A 7,612-nucleotide genomic window follows, 5' to 3' on the forward strand; every position below is an offset into this window, starting at 1 on the left:
GTCCCCGTCATTGCCGCCCCGTCCCCATCCCCGTCATCACCGCCTGTCTCCATCCCCGTCGTCGCCCCCTGTCGCCACGCCTCGCTGGTGAGCTCATGCCCCGGCCGCCATGTCCACACACACACACATGTTATAGAAATGTTAGTTATATAGAAATGTTATAAAATTTTTCTGTTTTTTGTTATAGAAATATTTATAGAAATGTTAGCAATTTTTCTATTTTTAGTTACAGAAATATTAGAAATGTTATAGAAATGTTAGTTATATATATAGAAATGTTAGAAATTTTTCTGCTTTTTAGTTATAGAAATATTAGAAATGTTATACAAATGTTATAAAAAATTTCTGTTTTTTAGTTATACAAATATTTATATAAATGTTAGCAATTTTTCTATTTTTTAGTTATAGAAATATTAGAAAAGTTATAGAAATGTTAGTTATATATATAGAAATGTTAGAAATTTTAGAATTAGTTTTAGTTAGATGAATTAGATTATTGTCAAATTGTTAGATATTGCATATAGAATTTTAGTTATCAATTTCCAATCATTTAAAAATTGTTACTTGTTGCGGGCATATAGTATTTATTCTCGACGATATGCCGGGCGCACATCCTTGCCGTCGACCCGTTCGCGACGATGTCCGGCAGACCCATGTCCGGGACTAGGCTCCGCCGGGCTGGCACTGAGAGCTGCTACCTGGAGGGGCGCGTCGCTTGGTGAGGAACCTGGCCTCGGGTCCCGTCGTCAACCCGGATCTCCTTTGGTGGCGTTCGCGTGGGCCACATTCGGTGCAGAGGGAGTCGGCCCCGCCGCAGGTGGTGCGTCGCCGTGTCAGGGAGGAGGATGAGCACGTCCATCGCTACATGGCTGCTATGGACGTCAGGTTCTCCAATACTTGGCAGGTTCATTTGGCAGATGACCGGAGATATGGTCCTGTGATGGTTACTTCTCTTTGGGTGTCCACCGCCCGCGCCCCAGGAACCGCGAGTGGCCTAGATTCTTCTGTAGTACTCGATCTTTATTAGGTACCTAGCCAACGATGTATTCGATATATAATATTCGAGACGATGTATTCGAGATTATATATATTATTCAAGACCATGTATTCGAGATTATATATTAATCGAGACAATGCATATTATGTACTATATGATTCAGTTTTTCCTTCTTGATTGCATCCATGCATTGTAAGTTCAATACTAAATTGTTTTATATTTCTTCTGTATTAGTTAAGTAAAAGCTATGGCGGACAATACCGCCAGAGAGAGAGAAGAGGAATTGTTCGACATCATACGCAGCCCTCGCAGGCTAGATGATCTGAATGAAGCAGATGACGGCTCCCAATATATGAACAATACCGGAGAGGGTGATGATAAAATATTCGATCTCGACGACCGAGCTGATGAAGTCATGAACTATGATTATGATTATGATGATGCACACAATGTTTATGATGACACAGACAATGCTGATCTTCAAATAACAAAGACTACTGGCGAAGTATATTTATATAAGCAGGCATCTGGTGATCATCACATGTTTTTTTATTTGAAGATATATTAACGAATCGATCTTTCTTCTTTCAGCCCTCCGGATCGACTAAATCTGCTTCTATAGACAGCAGGACAAAGCGAGGCCCGGGCAAAAAGTTGAAGGAGGGTGTAAAGTACAACATCGACTCCATCAAAGCTAGTAGCGAACCCCTCACACCTAAGAACATTGCGAACAAGTGGAATTGTCAGTGCGGAGTTCTTGTGAAGGACCAACTCCCGATCTCTATTCAAGAATGGAAAGAGCCAAAATCTAAATGTCCAGGTGTTACTTGGGTCGACGACAGAGCAAAAAAAAAAACCTTTCGGAATCTCTGATGGAACATTTCACCCTACCAGATTATTTCAATAATACAGATGTGCAGAAAGTCAAGGACGCTGCTCTTATGGCAATTGCATTCAACACCCACATCATACTGTATGGGCCAACTACCTCGCTGCAGAAAAGAAGACTCCAGAATTCACGGGAACACTGGAGAAGCAAAGAGCACACTGGGCCGATTTCGTGAAATTCATGGAATTAGAATTATCTAAGGAACGGTTGAGAAAAAACAAGGCCAATGCCACAAAAAAGACGGAGTTCCATAGGCTAGGTCCAGGTGGCTACGCGGTGGGAATGCCTAAGTGGGATAAGTGTGAGCAAGACATGGAGGATGCAGGGGTCACTCCGGTTACTAGGAGATGCCCCCCTAGGTGCAGAACTTGGTACTGTGCGCATTGGGGGGCGTTGGACCCAAAGACAGGCCTGGTTTCGAAGAAGGCAAGTCTAAAAGGAGCCGAACAAAAGATACTTGACGCAATAGAAGATGCTCGCAAGAGTGTGTTCACGCCAAACAGAGAGAACGACGAGCTTACACGCGCCCTATAAAATCCTGAACACCCGGGAAGAACACGAGGCAAGGGCATTATTCCCTGGTATGAGGGCTTTTCGGAATGGAACGATGACTACAGGTCCCGTGCAAGAAAGCAGATGGAGGAGGAGAAGAAGAGGAAGCTGGAGGAGGAGCAGAGGAAGCAGGACGCAGAACGCCTTCAAGGCCTAGAATCAAGGCACACGGACTTGGCACTCAAATTCCAGCAGCAGCAGCAGTAGATCGACTCACTTAGCCAGGAAAGGGGGTCTCAGCAGCGGCAGCAGCAAGCGGGTGATCATACACCATTGGATACCACCATCCCATCCATGCCGAGAAGCAGCGTTGGTTCTACCCGGGGCGACACACTGCTGGATACATACCCTGTGGATGACATCAACAAGAACAATAAATTTGAGCTACACTTCAAAGTAAAGAACATATTCGTGAAGGCAGCGGACGCCGTTGCTTATACAAATCCCCCCGGAGCAACCTACCATTGCGAAACGATTCCAGCCGGCTATGCTCGTGTCGTGGTTGATGAGGTGGTGGACCATTATTCAGGGCTACAGCTTGACATTCATGGAGGTGACGACGAGCGCACACTGGGAGAGGCCATACATCATATCATCCTAGGGAGAAAGGATTGCATCATCTTTCGAAGTCCACCGACACCGCGTCCGCCGACTGCTCCTCGAAGTCCGCCACCGAGTCAGCAGACTCCCGCTCCTCCAAGTCCACGAATGTATGAGCAGACTCCTCCTCGAAGTCCGCCACCTCCTCCAATTCCACGAACATGTGAGCAGACTACTGCTTCAAGTTCGGCACAACGTCATGCCACTCCTCCTGTTTCAAGTCCGACACTGTGTCAGGCCACACCTCCTGCTTCAAGTCCGGCACAGCGTCAGGCCACTCCTCCTGCTCCAACTAAGCCACGTCAGCCGTCACCGCCGTCTCAGCAATCGCAGAAGAGACACGCCACAGCTATGGTCCGTAGCGGCACGAATCGAGGTAGTACAGGAAGTACATGCGGATACAAGCGATATAAATATGGTCCAAGCCTCGCTCCTCTTCCTCAGAGGTCTTACGACATGACCGAGCAGCAAAACGCAGCCATAGTGTGATGGTCGGGGACGGGCAATGGTCTTTTCCTACCAATCTATCCCCCTAGGAGCATGTGCGTAGTGCTTTGGTTTTTGATGACTTCTAAATTTTTGCAACAAGTGCAAGAGTTCTTTTGATTAATGTTGAGTCCATGGATTATACACACTCTCACCTTTCCGCCTTTGCTAGCCTCTCTAATACCGTGCACTTTTCGCCGGTATCATACACCCACCATATACCTTCCTCAAAGCAGCCACCATACCTACCTATTATGGCATTTCCATAGCCATTCTGAGATATATTGCCATGCAACTTTCCACCGTTCTGTTTATTATGACACGCTCCATCATTCTCATATTGCTTTTTGCATGAACATGTAGTTGACATTGTATTTGTGGCAAGGCCAACTTCATAATTTTCATACATGTCGCTCTTGATTCATTTCATATCCCGGTACACCGCCGGAGGCATTCATATAGAGTCATATTTTGTTCTAAGTATCGATTTGCAATTGTTGAGTTGTCAGAAAATAAAAGTGTGATGATCACAATTATTAGAGCATTGTCCCAATGAGGAAAGGATGATGGAGACTATTGAAAGAACATGCGGTGCCCCCATGTTTGGTTTTGGCAATTGATGACAATCTCTATGGACTAATGGTTGTCTTGAGTTAAATTTGAAGGGTTTGTCCATAGGTTGTTCTTGGAGTCCATTTGTTGGTTTCAAGGAGAGTTTGTGATGACCGCGGTGCTATTAAGGAATTATACAAAGATTGGTCTTGTGAGTATTGAGCTTATTGCAAGCATGTCTTGAAGAATAAGATTGTGTGATCATTCATTTCCACCTTCAAGACATCATCCAAATGAAGAGAGTTGGAAAGATTCAACACACAAAGCGCACAAGATGTACCGAGGGATCAAGTGATCCCATGGTATGGTAAGCATTGTCCATTATGCTTTGTGTGCTAACCCATGGTCTTCGTGAGAGTTCTTTGTGGGGTTAGGTTGCGGTGTGCAAGTTCAAGTAGGATCATCACGAAGAGATCATATGCTTGAAGCTTGCCGTCCATTGTGGCCACAATGGACTTGTGAAGATGTGCAGAAGAGTGTCTCACCCATAGTGGAGTATAGGGGAGCAATCTCTAGTCTTCATCGAGCCAAAGCAATCAAGAAAGGTGGTCCATCTTGAGGAGGAGAAGATCATCATCATCTAGCTCAAGTGGATCATGTGCAAGGCAAAGGTTTGCCCTTGATAGGTTTTCTATTTTACCGGTCTCACGGTAGTTGTGGGAGACCGGGTTATAGGATTGATTGCCGTACTATCAAGGGGGGCTCTCGATGAGTTGCTTGATCGTATCGTTCGTAGAGAGCTCAAACCATTGCATTCTTGCATCATCTTTTTGATTCTTGTTTGGTTATTCTCCTTGTGAGATTTGGAGCTTATGGTCATTTTTATGACAAGCTCGAGTTCATCGAAAACGGAGTTCTCATGCATCTTCTATGATGTTTTCGATGTTGGAGGGTTTGCCGGTTCTTCTCGGTTGGAGGTTTCACTCCTTTGTTTGCTAAGCATACCTCCCCTGCCGGTTCTTCTCACTGTTTTTATGCTACTCGTCTTGCTCTATCCATGAAGCTTGAGTTTGCTCAATTTGGAGCTCATTTGCAGAAGTTATGGCAGTTCTGGTTTCCTTGGAGTATTCTTTGTTTTCGTAGTTGAGGCATAAGGTTGGCCCCAGCGGTAGTACCGCGACCACAGCGGTAGTACCGCCGAAGCTCCCCAGCGGTAGTACCGCTCTCAGAGCGGTAGTACCGCTCCAAGCGGTAGTACCGCTCTCTGAATGGTAGTACCGCTTGGGATTTTCGGCCGTCGTACCGCTGTGTGTCTGGGCTACTTCCAACTCGATTCTCGAACAAAGTTTTTCATGTCGGGTTTTGCGGCACTAAGGGAGGTAGTAGGAGCAGTAGTACCGCTCTAAGCGGTAGTACCGCTCTTCCCTAGCAGTAGTACCGCCCTGGGGTCAGGACCCTGGCAGCGCGGCAGTACAGCTGGCTTGAGCGGTAGTACCGCCCGGAGCGGTAGTACCACCCTTCCCTAGCGGTAGTACCGCTCTGTGCGGGGATGTTCAGTGGGGTAACGGTTGGATTTTCCCCCTCCTATAAAAGGGGGTCTTCTTCCCCATTGAACCTCATCCCTTTGAGCTCGTGTTCTTCCCCCAATGTTGACCTTCTCCGAGCTTGCTATCTCTCAATCCCTCCATGGATTCTTGCTAGTTTTTGAGGGAAAAGAGAGAGGAGATCTAGATCCATGTTTCCACCAATCACTTTCTCCTCTAAGTGAGGGGAACCCCTTGGATCTAGATCTTGGAGTTCTTCGTGTTCTTCTTTAGTTCTTCCTCTCATTTTCTTCCCTAGCATTAGTTGCTTTGGTGGGATTTGGGAGAGAAGGACTTGAGCACTCCATGTGCCCTTGCCATTGCATTTGGTGCATCGGTTTGAGTTCTCCACGTGATACGTGGAAGTTACAAGTTGAGAAGCTTATTACTCTTGGGTGCTTGGTGCCCTTGAGCTTGTTCATCTTGGGTGCTTGGGCGCCCTAGTTGGTTGGTGGTGTTGGTCGCTCAATCATTGTGGTGTAAAGCTCCGGGCAAACGTCGGGGTCTCCAATTAGGTTGTGGAGATAGGCCCGAGCAATTTGACGGGTACCGGTGACCGCCCCCAAGGGTTGCCAAAGTGTACGGGTTCGGTGACCGCCCCCAAGGGTCGCCATTTGTACGGGTTCGGTGACCGCCCTCAAGGGTCCCTTAGTGGAATCACGGCATCTTGCATTGTGCGAGGGCGTGAGGAGATTACGGTGGCCCTAGTGGCTTCTTGGGGAGCATTGTGCCTCCACACCGCTCCAAATGGAGATTAGCATCCGCAAGGGTGTGAACTTCGGGATACATCATCGTCTCCATGTGCCTCGGTTATCTCTTACCCGAGCCCTTTACTTATGCACTTTACTTTGTGATAGCCATATTGTTCTTTGTCATATATCTTGCTATCACATAGTTGCTTATATTGCTTAGCATAAGTTGTTGGTGCACATAGGTGAGCCTAGTTGTTTTAGGTTTTGTGCTTGACAAATTAACCGCTAGGTTTATTCCGCATTTGTTCAAGCCTAAACCGTAATTATTTTAAAACGCCTATTTACCCCCCCCCCCTCTAGGCGACATCCTCGATCTTTCAACTATGATTCCTCCATAAGTCGGGATGAGACTCCGGACGAGAAAAAAGAGGCCATAAAAAAAAGAGAAGGCCCAAACAAAAAAATGAGAGAAAAATAGAGAAGGGACAATGCTACTATCCTTTTTCCACACTTGTGCTTCAAAGTAGCACCATGATCCTCATGATAAGAGAGTCTCATATGTTGTCACTTTCATATACTAGTGGGAATTTTTCATTATAGCACTTGGCTTGTATATTCCAATGATGGGCTTCCTCAAAAGTGCCCTAGGTCTTCGTGAGCAAGCAAGTTGGATGCACACCCACTTAGTTTCTTTTGTTGAGCTTTCATATACTTATAGCTCTAGTGCATCCATTGCATGGCAATCCCTACTCACTCACATTGATATCTATTAATGGTCATCTCCATAGCCCATTGATACGCCTAGTTGATGTGAGACTATCTTCTCCTTTTTGTCTTCTCCACAACCACCATTCTATTTCACCTCTAGTGCTATGTCCATGGCTCACGCTCATGTATTGTGTGAAAGTTGAAAGAGTTTGAGATTACTAAAATATGAAACAATTTCTTGGCTTGTCATCGGGGTTGTGCATGATTAAATACTTTGTGTGATGAAGATAGAGCAACAGCCGGACTATATGATTTTGTAGGGATAACTTTCTTTAGCCATGTTATTTTGAGAAGACATGATTGCTTTGATTAGTATGCTTGAAGTATTATTACTTTTATGTCAATATGAACTTTTGTCTTGAATCTTTTGGATCTGAATATTCATGCCACAATTAAGAAGATTTACATTGAAATTATGCCAAAGTATCAGTCCGGATCAAAAATTCTTTTTTATCATTTACCTACTCGAGGACGAGCAGGAATTAAGCTTGGG

The sequence above is a fragment of the Triticum dicoccoides genome, chromosome 1B, assembly GCF_002162155.2.
Source record: "Triticum dicoccoides isolate Atlit2015 ecotype Zavitan chromosome 1B, WEW_v2.0, whole genome shotgun sequence".
NCBI lineage: Eukaryota > Viridiplantae > Streptophyta > Magnoliopsida > Poales > Poaceae > Triticum > Triticum dicoccoides.